Genomic DNA, 19,333 nt, shown 5'->3' with positions numbered 1-19,333 from the left:
TTTTAAACACCTCCATGTTATGATAATGGTTATTACTGTACTCTGTGCGTTCATTTTCGTCTTTAAAAGAGAACATTGTCGAAGCAAGCGTTATATTGTCAAATTTACATCGCATTTTACTACACATTTGTTTTAACACATTTAGACTGCTTATTTTTAGTTCTTCCAAACAGGATTTCTAACGGGAACCTTAGAGACAGCACACTTTCTGTTTTGTTGTCCGAACAGCATTTGTTATTGATTTTTCTTTTTTTGATTTCAGTCCTGTTTTTTAATCAAGCTCCAGACTCCCGTACCCGAGAGTTCTACGATCGTGTATTCATCTATATTGGCGATGTCTTGCGTTTGTTGTTTTTAGAAAAGCGTTGTTTTGTCTAGGAGTAATAGAGTACAGTGCTCTATTCATCTTGGTTTTGTCTGCATTGCTGTTATGTTATGTTGCGTGATGATTCTTTTCCTAAACGAGGAAGATACGTTTTTGGCTCGGTTTCTTTATTTGTTGGTGCTTTGTCAACGGTATTGCGCGAAACGTTATGCCTGGTTTTTTACGAAGTTATTACTCAGCATGGCCGATTAGATTTTGAGAGAAGCGGGAGTTGCAACCTGGGAGTGAGAGAGAGGCGGGGGTTGGAGTGGGGTGCTCCTGGCGAAGAGGAATGGATTGCTCAACTTTAGCGAAGGTTTATGATCTCTGAACGCTCGTTTTGATCAGCCTACGAGTTTGTGAAGAAAAGTAAAGCATCATTATGATTCAGTCTTTCACACGATTTCTGAATTTGGTGACAGTCTTACCTTACCGCCATCAGCCCATATTATCGATCTTCGATCCGTTGCCACCCTGACTATAAGTCTTTGTTTAGACGTGGTAGGTTATCTTATCTTTTGTAGCTATTGCTTAAGGTAAAGGAGATTTAGTTTTACAGTGTATCCGAGCCTATCTAGTACTAACTTCCTTTCCAGTGAGTTGAGGGTAATTTACATCAATGAGAGATTCTGGGCTTACCGTGTAGCTCTTATTATCAATTGATATTGCCTGCAGCGCTCCCTGTAACCCTTGAGTAGTGATTGTTATAATCAAGGCATTTGTAGTACCCAGCTGTAATTTGCATTGCGGATTCAGAGTGACGGAAGTCGTCTTCATTATCGTCATTCCTAAAAACTGCAGAGAAAAAAGTTCAGATGAAAAGGTTACAAAAGTTTGATTTTATTATGCGCTGAGGACCTTTATGTGCGTTTCAGATTTCCTGTTATAGAGAAGGTCTATAGCAGCGTATTCATCCCTGCCGGTTGAATGCTTGAAAAATGCTTCTAAGTAGTGCCGTCATTTTGGCCTCTGCTTGTGCATATATGAATTCTTAGATGAGGATTGCTGATCATTTAATATACTGACAACAACACCTTTAGCCAGTGATTTTTGTATTATTGCAGCGCAGTTACTTATTTGCTGACCTCGAACTAAGCATGTCGTGGGTCAGATAGATTTTTCCATCGAAGATGGCAATAACCACATGAACTGCAAAAATGAATGGCAAAAGTCAGTGTATAAAAGACTTCTCTTGGAAAAGCAGATATTTTGCTTCACGCATTACAAATGACTTCAAACTGCGTTTTCAGTTTTCCTGTAAAAGAAAACTTTTGAGATGGCTATTTGTCTGTCTGTCCGTACTTTTTCTGTCAGCCCTCAGACCTTAAAAACTACTGAGGCTAGAGGGCTGCAAATTGGTATGTTGATCACTCACCCTCCAGTCATCAAACATACCACATTACAGCCCTCTAGCCTCAGTAGTTTTTATATTATTTAAGGTTAAGGTTAGCCATGGATTGTGCGTCTGGTAGCGCTTTCCGGAGGCGTCGCCGACGCGCCTTCCCTTGACGGCATCTGGGGAGCAACTGAGCATAGCTGAGAGTTTCATACGGCATTATACGCTGTGCAGAAAACTATTGCACCGAAGAAACTTCGGCCCATTTTTTACTTATCTTTATTTTCAGAGCGAAGCCCCTAAAGGCTCTACGCTGAATGAAAGGCGTTACCCGTAAATCCGTCTTGAGGACATTTGACACTTTTTTACCTTTTATTTGGAGAGATGATGTGCATTTCTCACATAACCTAAGGCCAAATTTCGGTCAAGTCATTTACGTCATAAGCGATAATTTTTAAAGGTGGACGCGAAGGTCAGGGAAGGTTTCTTGTGCTGATGGCACAAGAGATATCTGGGGAGTTGGTTGCCAGGCACTCCAAGTTTGGATGAAAGTCATGAAGCCTCTGTTGCCTGTGTGTCTGAAGATTGTGACATGACATCTCTGTCAGGGATTTTCATTCAGGTACCGTGTTATATCATAAAGCATAGCCAATTACAGTAATCAATTAATTGATTACTGATGCAAATTTTTTCCTTTAAACTCGAGTTAAACTCGAATTATCAGTATATAACAAATATTATTGTAAAAATTATTGTGTAAATGAAAATTGCGATGTTTGTAAATAAACTTTATTGAATTAAAAAAAAAGTTATCGTACGCTTTTCAAGTTCTTGAATTTCCAGCGTGTTCAAAACTGATACTGGCCCCTTTCTGAAAATTCGCAAACGCTGCGTTTTCGTTTATTATTGATACACGGCTACAGAATGGGGTGTATATTGAATGTAAATGTTTATATCATTTCAAAAATTCACGTAGTTTATGCAAGGAAGAGCATTCAAAAGTATCGTTCGTGCCATGGACACTACCTGCAGTTCGTTGTTCAAAACATTTACCTTCCATTTAGGAAAATCTGGCAATATCCAGCCCCAACTCCCCACTCCCTAAAGGTTTTCGTTGCCATGCAAGTTATCGTAAGCACATAACACTTGTGAAATCTCTCTCTCTCTCTCTCTCTCTCCCCTTGAGTTATGACAGCTCTGTTGCTGCACAAGCTGCACCCGAGGGCTTTCATGCCCCGTAAATATCAAGGATTGCCTGTGGGTCAAATTCCTGATAGCGGCCGGGCCACTAATGTTTTGTTGTTGACTTGTGGTGGCAGTGAATTTGGATACTTGTGTGATATTACGGAAGAAAAAATGAAAAGAAGGGCCAGCCGTCTATAGATGTAGGCCTAAAATAGGTCCACAATTTTGTTGTGCAAGCTAAATAAATGGAAGCTGACATCTTCTGTAGACCTATCTTCAAGCAAACATACACACACATATATATACGGTATATATATGTGTATGTATGTTTGTGTATGTGTGCATCTTTGCGTTCATATGCGAGAGTGAGTAAGCACCTTATAAATAGCAAATATATAAATATGAGAAAATAAAACGTTTCTTCTACTCCAATTAGCTCCTTTCACACGTCTTTTCCAAGACCTTGGCCCAAAAAAATCCTACCTTAGAATTGACGTTGAGTTATGTATTTATGCTTCTATTCAGAAATAGAGTCTTCGTGTACGAATTATTTCCCTGCCATTCTTTCAGTATCTAATAACTAATCCTTCACGAAAGGATCGTTGCAACTATCTAGAGAATACGTGGATTAATTTTAGCTTGCTTGTCCTTTCTGAATAACATTAATGTTCACTCCTCTTACGGTTTATACTGAAAAAAAATTTGCATCATAGCATCAAACGCATGTTGTCGATCAGGAATTGAGAGCTCGTAGTACGAGTTTCCGAACTGCCTCATGTTATTGCAGAAATCAGGACCATTTCAGCATCATCCAGCGTTTGAAGCCTCAACGATTCAGAAGTGGGTCACCAAGCGTGAACAACGACAACCATTAATATGTCAAGGGGAAACTCAGAACAGAAATGGATTGTGATCGTGCTAACACTCCATTAACTGGATTTAGGCACTGACGCTGTCTGAGGTAGAATACCCTCCAGGCTTACGTCAAAACAATGGGTTTCTTTCTTCCTTTTCCGCTTTTTCTTTCTTCCACTGATTTTCACTCTACCAACCCAAGTGTTTCCGGTCAGTCACTCATGAGATGATATTCCTTTTGGCTTCACGTAGTCTAACTTTGTCTGGGCTTTACGATATATTTACTTGCATAGCTCCCACGTTATTGTTGTGGAAGAGACTTTGAATACGACAGTGACTTGTACAGTTCAAGCTGAACGGAGCAGCGAAGAGCTGAAAATACCATGAACTCAAAGTCGGAAGAACCACTTGAATTTCATGTTGGCAAAAACAATTAGAATTGAACATCATACTCCACCACCGTTAGATTTAGAAATGCCAGCGTTATTACAAAGGCATAAGAAATGCTGAAAAGTAGCCACGTTTACATTTGCTGATGCTCTGGCCAAGTCTGGCCTGAGGGCAGTTGTAAAGTCAGGCCTTGATTTTCTTGCCACGCGAGATGTGGTGAGAGAGAACTCGAGGGCATCATTTGTCGAATGGATGCTGCTATTAGACAAGTCCTTGCGGGGCACTGGGTCGCTCTTCCGGCTGAATGTGGCACTCTCCCAATGCCCCTGCCTGTCTCCGGTCAGTCATTTTTCTTTAGGCGACTAATTTACCTTGACCTCAACTAGAATTTAAGTACCAAAATGGTAACTAAGGCTCTGCTTTCTTTTTATTTTTTTTTTTATTTACGGATTCTTGCTTAATTCATTTGTGTATTTCCCAGGTGGTGCATATAATAAAAGGATGTCAGTGTGAAAAGGAATTTGACCATGCATGCGTTTTTGTTTGTTTGTTTTTTCCCCGTGTTTTAGTTCTTACCTTCCTATGCATTATTGTTATGTTATTGATTCTTTCCATTAAACACCATGCCGTTTACGGAAACCACTCTCGGGTTTCTACAGAACCCTGAGGGTTATCTATGAGTTTGCTGGGCTTTGATAAGCAGTATGAACGATAAAAAATTGCAATTAGGACTGCAAGATTTATATGGACTTTTATTTGCGTCTCTCTCTCTCTCTCTCTCTCTCTCTCTCTCTCTCACACACACACCATACACACAATGCCTATTCTCTTGGGTATCTTTAAAGTCTAGTGACGCAGACAGCGCAATTTCTCCATAGCATAACGAAAGCCTATTCTTTTCCCATAAATTGTTAATTGAGTGATAGATTGATTCGTAATGGCCGGTTTGTTCATATGTAATACAGGACAACAAATCGTAGATTTCATCATTTGCCGTACCTTTTTTTTTTTTTTTTTTTTTTTTTTTTTTTTTTTTTTTTTTTTTGCTGATTTCACCAATTCCTAATATCATAACATATTGATCGGTCGGTATGTCGCCAAAGAATGTTAATTGGGAACGTCATATCCCACAGGAATTCCTGAACAATATTTCCTTATCCGCCAAATAGCTTACAAGGAACTTACAAACCTTGATTCCATTTGCGTTTAAGATTTCCTCTTCAACGAATGGACCATCACTTCTCTCTCTTTCTCTCCTAAATCTAACCTCCTTGGTAGTGCCCGTAAGCCGTGCATCCTAGACCTAGACCGCAACACCAGTTTCTCTCTGTACCCACTTAATAATTGGATCCAGCACTAGTAGTTTCACCTGAGGTTAATATAATAGTAGCCCAAAGTATCACGACCAGTGATTACTGAGACGGACGTAAAAAAAGAGTAACCCAAATTTAACGAGTAAGAGCCAGGGGGAAGAATTAAGCCTAGACTATAGTGAATTTTGAAGGGTCAAGAAGAAATTCATCAGGGCAGTTGTTACAGCTGTCGGCGGGTGGTGACTGGCGCCATTTATGGCGACCCTATGCAGCGAGAAAGGTTTTCATTATTCTTTAACATTACTCGAGGTATTTAGGATGTGGAGCAGTTTTTAGGTTAGTGTAAAAGGAACTGCTCTGTATAAATGGCCAGTGCTCCGTTTATCTTGTTTTATACTGTCGCTTCCAAATGCTCAGGTGCTACAGAACTAAGTGAACAATAAACAGAATTCCTCTAGACTCGCTAATTGGTACCGATTTCTCTTACTCCCATTAGTCTTTCATTTCTATCTGAGGTGAATTAGAGATCCGTGTCATATTCCCTTTTTCGCTCTGTCTGCCTGTCTCATTTACACGTCAAATTGTTGCTAGATCATAGATTTTAATTTCTTTCAACTTTTTGTTTTCTACTGAGGCTTATTGTAACACAGTGCTCAATTTTAGATGGCTGGGAACGGGGTTCTAGATATTTCTTGCTTTGCTCAGCTTTGGGGCCAGAGATACGGGAACCTTACCTGGGCGATTTTTGGGGTACGTAAGAAGTGAATAAGAAGTGAAAATGAGACGTTTGGTTTTGGGCTGAAGAATTGTTGTGAACGGAACCATTGTTTTAGTGCCATGTGCGTTGCGCGGCTGATTGTTTATTTCCTTCAGTTCGGCATTCTTGAAAGATTTTGTGATCCCAGTAGTTGATATTTCAACTCGACTCCGTAACTGTAATCTACAGTAAAATTATATATACAGTATATATATATATATATATATATATATATATATATATATATATATATATATATATATATATATGTGTGTGTGTTTTGTGTGTGTATGTGTGTTTTATGTATACTCATATGATAGCCCTAGAAACAGCAATGCAACCTTTCTTTTGATTCGCCAGCAATAAATATACCATATTGACATAAACCACTCCAAAGAAAACTATTCAAGTTATTTTCTGACGTTAGACCTGTTTGCTGTAAAGCATATTATATATTTATTCACTAACTTCCTTACGTGGTTTTAAATGACTTACTGTTAGGGTTTGACACGGAAAGAAAAAGTAGCTTCCTGATATGCAATAAATTACAGAGAGAGAGAGAGAGAGAGAGAGAGAGAGAGAGTTCATCTTATATTTCCTTTAAGAGAGAAAGAATTGGCTTTTTATTTTCCATTTTTTAACTTAAAATTTCCAATCCTTTGTATGTGTTCAGGAATCTTTCACGGTTTTTCCATAGTTTTAGTTTTCTGTAAAGAAAGCTATTGAGATTGCAATTTGTCTGTCACTCCGCACTTTTTCTGTCCGCCCTCAGATCTTAAAAGCTACTGAGGCTAGAGGGCTGCAAATTGGTATGCTGATCATCCACTCTTCAGTCATCAAACATACCAAATTGCAGCCCTCTAGCCTCAGTAGATTTTGTGTTATTTAAGGTTAAAGTTAGCCATGATCGTGCGTCGTTAACCGCTATAGGTGCCAACAACACAGGCCATCACAGGGCCGTATCTGAAAGCTTCATCGGCCGCGGCTGAGAGTTTCATTGGGTGTGGCTGAAAGTTTCGTTACAGCAGTATAGGCTGTGCAGAAATCTCGATTGCGCCGAAGAAATTGCTCTGGACCCGATGTCAAGTTTTATGATCAAATTATAACTATAACGCTGGGCATCTGTCGTCTTCGTTCATTTCAGACACAAATAACAAAGCTAATTGTAAAAGAAAATGGCGGATGATCTGAATGCCTGGCAGTACAAGTCACAATATGAACAAATTGGTCCCCTCCTCTGACTGATGAGTTTGGAAGATGCTTAATTATACATTTTGAGATGGGCATCTTGCCAGGCCATCCATATCACTGACTATAAAAGACAGTGATTCTAGGTAACATTTTCCGTTGTAAGGGATCGGAGAGATGAAGTCTGTAATTTAGGCGTGATAATTAAGGGCTCGATAATAATTGCTTTCAATTACCTCCCGAGTGATTTCCTTATAGGTTGCATCAACTGGAGAGCGGCTGTGGGGTCTTTGAAAAATGACTCTGATTATTTTCTTTTTTTTTTTTTTTTTTTTTGGCTGATAATTATGCCAAAATGATGCCTTTTGTGGAAAGTGTAGTCTCTCTCTCTCTCTCTCTCTCTCTCTCTCTCTCTCTCTCTCTCTCTCTCTCTCTCTCTCGTGGTTTTTCTGATGAGACTGCAAAACAAAAAGAAAAAATCTGTTGCCGAGCGATATACGGTATTTAAAAAAGGTTATCCATTCAAAGCTCACAAGAGACATTCTCCCGTTAGAGTAGAGGAAAAAGTTATGGCAGTTACCATTGACGCTGTGTTGTCATCGGAAATCCTGTAGAATAACTCCTCCAGGGAAAATAATACTTTGCACTGTTAGTATGCAGTATTAAGTTCCTCATTGGGAGGGTGGGTTCCGTTCTCAGCTAGCACTCTGCTGGCTGCGAGTTCGAATCTCCGACCGGCCAATGAAGAATAAAGAGGAGTTTATTTCTGGTGATAGAAATTCATTTCTCGCTATAATGCGGTCCGGATTCCACAATAAGGTATAGGTCCCGTTGCTAGGTAACCAGTTGGTTCTTAGCCACGTAAAATAAATCTAATCCTTCGTGCCAGCCCTAGGAGAGCTGTTAATCAGACCAGTGGTCTGGTTAAACTAAGGTATACTTAACTTAGTTTGCAGTATTAGTAGTGTCTGGTTAAACTAAGGTATCCTTAACTTAGTTTGCAGTATTAGCAGTGTTGTCATTTCGTTCTGAGAATTATTTTTCCAAAGTTCACTTTTGCTTACGATTTCTAAACTTTGCGAATCTCATTTCTACTTCTGGAATCAGTTATTGAAGTACTTGAATTATCTTCATGACCTTTGTATTCATATAGTATTGCTCAGTATTGCGCTGATAGTAAGTAATGTAATAGTAACCTCTTCGCTTAAAATACCGAATGATAACAATAACACTTATTACAGTACTCGTTCTCCTCAGATGCGCCAACTGTATCGCGCATTTTTCCGCACGACGTCGTAAGAAAAGGGGAGGAAAACAGCACCTTTCATGCCCGAAGCAGAAACAGCTGCAGGTGAAGACACTTTGCTTCGCTGCGAACTTTTAATGGTATGGAAATGAGAGGCATGAAGTGGTTCGCTAAGCCTTCGGTAAATGAATGCCCTGGCGCTCTGGGTCGAAGCGTGGGGTCGCTAAGGTTTTGGTTGGAGGTTGGCTTTAGAGAGCAGGAAATAACCTATAGCGCCACTCCAAGTTGTTGATATATATACTCTGTGTGTGTATATATATATATTTTTTTTTCTTTTACTAATTGAATCCTGACGTTTCAGTTTTCGAAAGAAATTTCTCCAGATCCTGAGCTGTAACTAGTAAACATAACGTGATGAAACTTTGATAAAACCGTGAAATGAAAAAATTTCGATAAATTTTGTTAAAATTCCTTCCAAAACTGCCATTATATCATACCGATGCCATCATTTCCTTCTAGAAATGATGGCAAATTTTTCATCAATCTGATAACGCACCAGGAATCATTCAGATTGGAAAGCCTTACAACAGGACCATTCCTCACAGAGCTAAACCTCTTGTTTGATTCTCCCCCCATCGCGAAAACCCTCTAGACAATAATCATATTCATAACATTCTTCCTTAATTGCGGTGCCTTCCCTCCCACCCATCAGCGGCCTTCAACTTAGAAGCGTTAAGCGCCATTTATGGGAACGTATGGGGAACAAACGTTCCTTCTGGGCTTATCAGCACCTTGCGTTCCAGAACCCCATGGATGTTGAATGCCTCTGCCACCTGATTAATTTTGGCCTCCACGCTGTGTAAATAGGAAGCACTTGTTTACTTCTAATTACATATTATAGTCTGTCGGCGTGAGGCTCAGTTGCGGTGCAGGAATATGGATCACTTTCATCTTGCTAAGGGTTAAGCTCATTCTGGTGGATACAGGTAGTGCAGTCCTTGAGTAATGGTAGTTCCTCATTGGCGGGTACCGTTCTCAGCTAGCACTCTGCTGGCCCCGCGTTCGATTCTTCGACCGGCCAATGAATAAATAGAGGAATTTATTTCTGGTGATTGAAATTCATTTCTCGCTATAATGTGGTTCGGATTCCCACAGTGAGCTGTAGGTACCGTTGCTAGGTAACCAATTGGTTCTTAGCCTCGTAAAATAAATCTAATCCTTCGGGCCAGCCCTAGGAGAGCTGTTAGTCAGCTCAGTGGTCTGGTTAAACTAAGGCATACTTAACTTAACTTGAGTAATGGGCATTTGTTTGTTTATGGGCGCCCAAGTTGGCACTTGCCCTCACGCCCAGTACTGGAGTTAGGTGCGAGAAAAGAATAGGCCACGAGTTATTTTTCAAATCGTTGCATAATAATGTGAGAAAGAAAATGGACGAGCATCCTCACGATAACTTTGGAACGCGGGAGATTAACGCTCTAACTCGAAACGTTAAACACCCACTCGCCATGTCGACGCCATGTAAGGTTTACAGAGCTTTCATGCCTCGATCGTATTGAAGTCCTGCTGCTGAGACATTGAGCAATCTAAGTGGCACTTAGAAATGCGGTCTGCTGCGATTTTAGCCCAACAAGGCCGTCCATCGACAGCTGCAGACTCAGACGACCATAGGTTTCGCAGGTTTTCGACGTTTGTTAGGGAGAGTTTCGAAAGACTGACTAGAATTTTTTTTTTATCATATTCTTATTTAGGTCACGTAGGGTACGTGTTTTCAAAAGTTAAGAGAACATTTGTATGTTTTGTAAACCAATTCTAATATCGCTGAGCTTATGTTGGAATACGTGATGTTTTGGTTAGCAGGAATCGATATTTTCGTTTCGAGGCTTTTATCTTTTATTTCAAAAAATCACCTCAACATGAGTTTCTTGATGTTAAACAGTTAAAATATATATTGTACATTTATGATCTTTATATGTATATATATACATATACATATATATATATATATATATATATATATATATATATATATATATATTATATATATATAATAATAACTATATATATATATATATATATATATATATATATATATATATATATATATATATATATATATATGTAAATATATTTCCGTTTCACCATACTATCACATGCTCGTAACAGTCTTCCACTTGACACCGTGAGACATTACCTGCGTTAATACAGTCCTGACCCTCTGTTCGTTTTATAACCTTAATCACGGAGATCGATGTTTTGTCGGAAGAGGCAGTTGGCCCCAAACCACAAACGATGGCACTGTGGCGGCGGCGAATGCCACGCCCAGTTCGTGAGGGCGGGTCAGTTTCTTGCTGCATGTAATTAGCTAAATGTCTTTTTGGTATGATATGCAGTCGTCATGACTATATGTCGTTACTTGCGTTAGTGCAATGGCCACATACTCATATTTGGTCAAATGTTTACCGTGAGATGTTTCTTCGTTCAATTTTGGTCGTGTTATTGTCTGGAGGCGGTATTATTTTCCACTGGGTATTCCTCTGTTTAAGTTTAGCTTTTAGTTGTTCACTTCGAGTGGCAAGATAAATCTACGAAGTTCAAGAGGCAGATGGCCTCTCAGTGTAATTGCCAAAGAAATGTTGTCTCTAAAGTGGTCTCTTGAGATGAAATGACCTCATTTTGAGATAAGCGTAATTTACTATCGGTATTCATGCTGAACAGGAATGAATATGTTTTTATGTTTGAGTTTGTGGTGGTTCTGAATTTCGCTTTCATATGTTCGTCGACGGCTCAGTTACCTGCAGGTGTCCAAATGATAATATTTTGCACCTTTGCATGATTTTTATAAATTTACATCATCAACGATAACGTTTTCTTAAGGACTTCACATGCGTTATGCTGTTGCTTTCTTATCTCGTGAAGCGTCACCTTTCTGTTCCGTAGTGGCGGGAGTTGGCCCTCCATGCGCATGTATCTGCGCATGGCGCGTACATGCTTTTCGGCGTGAGGTAGGCGGAGCTAACCGCTCATTAAGATGTTTTCGCTGCTATTTAATATTGTTACTGTGTTTAACAAGTAAAATGCTCCCCGAATGTCATTGAATTACAGTATCAAAAATATTTTGCTTTTGACAAAAAAGTGAAGTATTTTCCCGATCATTTGTGTCCTATTTAATGGAGGGTCTAGACAATTTATTACATGCCATGAATTTGGTGGCTGATAGACAAAGTAAGGTACCTGTGTGTGAACTCTTACCTCAATTCAACATTTTTTATAATAAACGTATAATAATCATCATCTGCTATTTTCAATTATTACAGGTACGCTTTTTATCGACAACTATTATTTTAATGATGTCGATGATTTTGTTGCTTTCATTGTCGTTGCTGTAATAATAATAATTATGATTGCTGATGAAACTAAAGTAACTTACGGAATGTCCTTAATTAAATTTATAGTTTAATATTATGGTGCAAGTCTTTATTCATACTGCCTTCTTACCTCTCTCTTTTTTCCCAGACACCTTCCTAACACGTCTTCTGCCGAAATTTCAGTAGACAAACTGCCTGTCTACACATAAGGAGACAAATCTTTCGACGTCGTTCCTTTGTTGTGAAGCAGTTGGGTTATGCTATCCTTTCCTTGGTCCATGATTATGAGAAAAATACACATAGGTACAACAGGATATCACGTGGAGGATCCTTACTGTGTAAATGTGCTTCCAATGGTTGCATGCAAAAAGATTCAAACAGTCCCTGTTTATGACGTGAAACTTTTAACCATACGTTTGCAAAGTCAGGAATACACCTTTAGTGACTGCATATTGCATATGTACGTAAAAGGAACTGGAAAATGATTCCTGAACACGCACACGAAAATTGACCACGTAAGGGAATTTTCGGTGATTATTCTGTGAATTTGTGATACGATCTTTTCAGTAACCGTTTTCAGTTCCGCTTCAGAATACAGGAACATCGGGACAAACATATTAAAGTCAAACTTTGCTGTAGATAGGAGCTCTGTCGATCAAATAGTAAAGGCTTTTTGTCATTTCAGTCAAATTCTCAGGATAATTTTTCATCACTTGTCACATCAACCTTTGAGCTTCCTTTGAAAACCTTTTATAAAACCCAATGACCGAAGGCAACTGTTAGAATGGGTGACACCAGCACTTTTGCTCTGAAGTGTGATCCACCACGAGAAAAATCTGAAATTCGAATGATTTGTTTAATTAACACGTCAAGCCCTTACTTTCAAGAAATTCTAAGAGCTGACGCCATGTGCATTATTTGCTCAGGTGTGTAAGACAACCTTTGTCTTCAATTTCTTATTTTGTCCTCTGCTGTGGTTATTCTCAGGAAATACCTCGGCAATTTTATATCGGTGGTTCTCGCTCTAAGAGAGTCGAATGATTTCTTTAACAATCTTGAAATGTATCTCAGATATAATGTTCGACTATCGGGCTGTCGTTCTGCTTTGTGAAATCGACAGTAAACTTCACAGCATTGGCTGCTCCGTACACCTACACAGAAGGCTCACCCGCAGCGCGTCGAACTCCTCAGAGTGCATTGCGCCTGTCATCCGTATCTTGTAGGCATTCTTGCCGTTTCTGGATGACGTGGTCTTTCATTCATATATATATATATATATATATATATATATATATATATATATATATATATATATATATATATATGTATACATACATATATATGGATAGATATATATATATATATATATATATATATATATATATATATATATATATATATGTGTGTGTGTGTGTGTGTGTGTGTGTGTGTGTGTGTAGGGGTTGGCGTTTCATGTGTGAGCGCTGTTCACTTGTAAATCTTGGACTCTGTCAACAGTCTGCATTTCTGCTAAGAGAATTCTGCCAATAATCGCCGCGAAACACCAGTGATTGCTACCTAGTGTGGACCAGCGACCTTGACCGTGAAAATCTGATTACGTGGGTTGTAGGAATTTCATGTCTATCGATTTCCCCGACGCTGGACTCCATTTTTATTTGCCTTGTCCACTCTCATTCACGCGCACGTGTACACACATATATATATATATATATATATATATATATATATATATATATATATATATATATATATATATATATATATATATATATATATATATATATATACACATATATATATATATATATATATATATATATATATATACATATTGTGTGTGTGTGTGTGGTAATGTATGTTTGTGTATGAGTCAGATTTTCTTTGTTTTTTCTCTTCCTTCTTTATCCGTATAGATATAACCTATGAACACAGAAAGAGCCATAAATATCGTATAAAATCGAACTCAGTAACCCTTGGGAATAACTGACACTCAAGGAGCATTATAACAGATGAGGGCATCTGTCTCCTCCAGGATTTAGCGGAGTGTCAAAGTCAGCTGTTTATCGTGATACCTAGCCCAGACGCTCTTATCAGTTGCCATTCCCCTTGGTCTGGTGAATTCGATATGAAAAGATATTTGTGGCTTAATATTAGTGATTGTGTTAAAGTCACAACTGCACGTGAATAAAAAAATGCATACAGCTTTAGTACCACGTGCTAATACTTGTGAAGTAATGAGAAATGTGTAAGACGAAATAACTGTCTGAACCTTTGAAAGACGACTGATATGGTCGTCTGATGTTTGACTTGTTCATTTTACTACAGTACCTCTTATTTCATATGTTTCGTCTGGCCTTCTGGGATCGGAATGGCTACAAAAAGTAACTGAATCTGAATAGGTGACGCAAATGTATGCCATTCGCTATCATCCCAGCAGGAGAAGAAGATCTAGAACCCTCTTGATGGAGTGGCACAAGTTTTGAAACGAGAGAGTCATGCAGTCCAGGTTGCACGGGATAATCCTTTCTGTGAAGTGATTGTTGTGGAAGTTTTTGCATTATGACACCATCGTTGATTGAACACCTAGAAGACTTGAGATCATAAATCCTGGACTGTTGTTCGTTGAAGTAAACCCACGTGTGGAAATCACTGCATATATTATAATTTACTTAGTATACGTCTCTCTTCAGTTATTTACAATAGGTTTATACTTTCTCTCTTCAGTTATTTGCAGGAGGTTTATACGGTTAAATGTCGGTTGTGTCTAAGCTAACACACCCACCCACACACGTGTACGTATGTATGCATGTATGTATGTATATATATATATGTATATATATGTGTATATATATATATATATATATATATATATATATATATATATATATATATATATAAAAGTGAAGAAGAGAAAAACACTAAGTAAATCATTAATTTGCTGTTTTCTTATCAAACGCAGGTCGCATAATCCACAACCGTTGGACATCTGTACATTTTATTAAACAGTTTACCTTTTGGTTTAGATTCTCGTGTTGAGGAAAATGAATCCACTGACCTCAGAAGAAAAGTAATTTTATACACCTATGAGAACAGGCATAAGCGCAGGGCTGGGTGATCATTATAAGGCTTGTGACGTAACTTGACGCTAAATACACCTTGGAATTTTTGAAGCATCGACTGTTGACAATACGATGGAGAATGTTTGAAGAATTTTTTCGAATTACATTTTTTAACTCGTTACTCATCTTTGTCCGTGACATAGGAAAGATTTCGTAGGCTTTGTCAGCAAATTTAAGATAAGCTTTAGTTTTCATGCTGACATTGCATCACCTCTCTTGGTTCAGACTTGGCCTTGTTTTACTGGGCTTTTAGTCTATGAAAAATGTATTTTCGTAATCTAAAAACGGTAGATGAACTAGAATAACAAATACAACGTCTTTCTGGCTGGCGCCATGCATTCTTCCTTTCATCAATAGAGGCAGCTAGTGTCCGAACACGGGGAGGGAAGGCCGGGAGGACTCGCTGCTCGATCGATGGTGTGTAACCTTGGCCCTGACAGTGCAACAGCAGGCAGCGTTCGGACGAAGCATGCGCCCCCCCTACCGTACTTCCAACGACCCACCGAGAGCTCTGTGCGAAACCCCCATCCCAATAGATGATTTGCCGCCCACTCCCGTGACCCCCAACGTCGTTCACGTACAGTATACCTTCACTCCCTACACCCAGCACCCAACACCCATGTCTGCTTCATCGCTGTGTTTGTTTTGAGGTTTACTTTGCGCTGTGGCTGCTGCGTACGTTTGCCTCGTTCTCTGTCGCTTTCTCCAAGTTCAGCGCCGTTGTCGCTTCCGTCCTCAGTCCGGCTTCCTCGACGTTACTTGCGTTGCTTATGATGCTGGAAAGTTTTCAGAGCTGTCAGGAGGGGACTTTCCAGGAAAATGTTGATCCTCTTGTCATGTAAGGGAGTGACTTTGCAAAAGCGCGTCGACTGCTTTTGTAATGTGTGTGCGTGTGTGTGAGTTGTGTGTGTGTGTGTGCGGTTTCTAGATTGTCTCATGCGGAATTGTACTAAAACAGATTATGGGGGGTTTTGATCGTTGGGTTTTCGTGAAGGAGCAGATCCCTCAGAATCTGTTTCAGTATAGTTTCTGCTACTGCTTGTTACTTTTTCTCCCTTTTCTCCTCTCTCTCTCTCTACCGGCTGTCACTTATGATGTGGACATTAGGGTTGGGTGGATTCGTTAACAGCAGGAGACTGTAGTTGTCTCTAGTGAACTTTGATTCGCTCTCTTCACGTCAAAGCTTCTACGATATATGATTTGTCCCAACGAATAAATGTAAGAAAAAGGAATTTCATCAAAAGTGTTTTTATGCGATCGTATAGAAATTGTAATAGGAATTTGACGCTTCATTGATCATTCTGTTTGTTTAAAGGAACTGAAAAAGAAAGAATATTAATAAAAATTTACATTATTCGAGAAACAAACGAGTCTTTGTGATCGTGGGTACTCAGGAAATTATGAAATGGGCCGTAGCTTTTTTGGTACTCATAGAGTTGAAATGTTATCATTTGTTTGGAACGAGGTCTTCTCATTTCCATCATTACAAACGCAGGTCCTGATAAAAAAATCACATTGCTGAATATTTTGGCAGAGGGACGTGGATCTGTTCGCGAACAATTCTTAGTTGTTTGTTTGTTTGTTTCATTCAGTTTTGGCGAAGAGGAGAGCAACCATACTGAAATTTCGTCATTTTTTGTGCTTACTTTCTCGTATTTATTGTGTTAAATTGTACTTTGGTAGTATGCATGATTCAGGCTGATAAATAGATAAATATTCTTGTAAGTTTTCCTGTCCATACTTCCTCGGTAGTATTTTTGTTGTTGCAAAGTGGCACTCATTCCGTAAGTTAAAGATAGCTTATGCAAGCATAAGTAAAACGAAAGCTGTTTATAAACTATGGCGTTAGTTTTAATTAGGTTTAATTTCGTTCCTACTGTTTTAGCCAAAAAATGTCACTGAATAATAAAAGTATTCAGTGACTATGACCAGATCATTCAGCCTGATTCTGAACTCTTAGAAAATTGACAAAAGAGATCGTTCTTAGTTGAGAGGTCCAAAGTCAGGACAGGAAGAGGATGACTCAGGTGGCCTCCCTCACCCAAGTGGGAGGACCGTGCAAGGAACGGCTGCGCAGTCAGAGACTGAAAGCAAGGGCTTGGGAGGTGCCTATGGTTTGTTAACAAGGCACACTGTAGATTTATATTGCCGTCAGTTTTAACATTCACAGACCATGAAATGTGTGCGAAAATTGATCCTTCTTTTATCAAAAGTCAGATTTGGGGAAGCACTGATAATTGCTGTATTGACATTTCGTCATATATCTCTGTGAGATACTGTGTAAGTATTCCATTTTTACTTTGCTTTTGCATCTGCTCTCGTTTACATTCTATTCCATCTCAAAAAGGCAGCTTTTGAGACGAGAACGGCGAATGTCATTGAAGAAAGATGGCCTAGACCAGCACGTGAAAAGAAAAATTAAGAATCTAGCGCAGTAATGATATAATACAATAGAATCTGAGGCAGATCCTACAGACGAGTCTTGAAAAGATTTTACCCATACAAGAACGCTGTCACACTCATGCGTTAAATGCTAAACCGTGAAGGAAACCCCTGGGAGAAAACTTCCGCAACTTCACCTATACAAGAGGCTTATCAGCTGCTGCGTGTCAGACTGAGCTATTACTGCTATCCTGCGCACCTTGCTTTTCCTGAACGTTTAGGGCCTTCCTTTCCAATTGCTGTTTCACCTCACCTGTCTTCACCTCCTCCTTCCTAACACTTCCGAAATATCAGCTCTTTTCTCCATTCGTCCTGCGTTCTTTGCAACTATCCAAAACAAATCTACCTTCTTCTTCTTCATCTTCTTTTAACGTGCTTTTTTCCCATTTGTATGGGGTAAGCACGATGCCTTCTTGTGAAGGACTTTGATTTGGCTTTGGGGTAGGCTTTGTAGTCTCGATTGGCTGCCCTGCCTGTCATCGCTTAGACCCCGGTAGCGTATGTACATGTACTAGTCACCAGCGCCCTTTCTCCCAGCAGCGAGGAGTCGTTGCACGGTTAGGTCGATAGTCGAGACGTGTGAGGTGTCTGTTATGTTTTTAGAAGGTGATGGATGTCTTTGTTTTTGTGTGTGTATTGGTCTGTAACACCCATTTGCTTTAAAGCAAACCTATCCGTTGATAACATACATAATCCCGAGGTGTCTACACGGATAGCAAAGTGTCCGCCTCTCTGACCGGTCGGCTTGGATTTGAACCCGCGCCACAGACCTCTAAGAAGTCTGAGGCTGCTGCTCTAACCGACTTGGCCATCGAGGCTCTAATAATCTACCTTCTACTTGTGCTAACTTACTCACTTTTTCTTGCACTTCCACCTTCCTTATTTCATTTCTTCTCACGCAGCATTTATAAAGCAAGCAATTCATCTCAACAGTTTCAAAGTCACTTCCCCTTCCTTTGACCGCTCATTTCTAATCCCTCATTTTGTGGACGTCACTGAGTCTGAGGCCCTTGGTGCTGATGACGAAGTTCTGATTTTATGCAGAATACACAGATGCCCTGCAACATCTCCGCGGATATGCTGAACATGAGAATCGAGCAAGAATGAGTGGAAATGCAAAAAGAAAAGTTCCTTCGTGAAGTTCGTTTCACTTCGATGCAGCATAAATGAATGGAATTTACCTGTATACTGATTTTTTTTTTGTGTGCAATTTCTGTTAGAATGTAATTGATGCATCTCGGTGAACTTCCTGTTGCGAGGTTTCCGGGATATATAAATCTGTTGACTCCTTCAGTTGGAAGAGAGCGGTGGTGCAACAGGCAAAGTCTCGTGACAACGGGCGTCATGAGATAAGATCCTCGTTTCCTCATTATTATCTTATATGTGTGTACGCTCTTAATGGCTCTCAGTATAAACATCTCTGTCATTATGTTATAACTCCATCGCGAGTTATTTAATCCTGTTTCGTCGTAAGTCAACTTCCCCCTGCGTTTTGCTCCGTGCTCCTCGCCTCTTCAAAATATAACTCACCTTGGAAATTACTTGAATTACATCCGGCTATTATGTGACGGTAGCCTTTTTTTTTTTTAAAGAGGATATCCATTGTCATGAAAGTTTTATGAATATATATATATTTATACATACATGTATTCGCTATATATATAAATATATCTATGTATATTATATTTATATTCATGTATATGTGTGTATATATATATATATGTGTATGTGTGTATATATATATATATATATATATATATATATATATATATA

The 19,333-nt window shown here is 39.1% G+C and overlaps 1 protein-coding gene across 12 annotated transcripts in view; it reads left to right on the top strand.

The window, feature by feature from the left end:
* LOC136837505 (DIS3-like exonuclease 2) overlaps positions 1–19,333 on the top strand; it is a 392,269-nt gene that overhangs the window by 242,285 nt on the left and 130,651 nt on the right. The gene's annotated exons all lie outside the window — the stretch shown is intronic.

Source organism: Macrobrachium rosenbergii, chromosome 59 (assembly GCF_040412425.1).
Source record: "Macrobrachium rosenbergii isolate ZJJX-2024 chromosome 59, ASM4041242v1, whole genome shotgun sequence".
Lineage (NCBI taxonomy): Eukaryota > Metazoa > Arthropoda > Malacostraca > Decapoda > Palaemonidae > Macrobrachium > Macrobrachium rosenbergii.
Note: the sequence above shows the minus strand (reverse complement) of the source record. Positions and strands in the feature narration are given on the sequence as shown.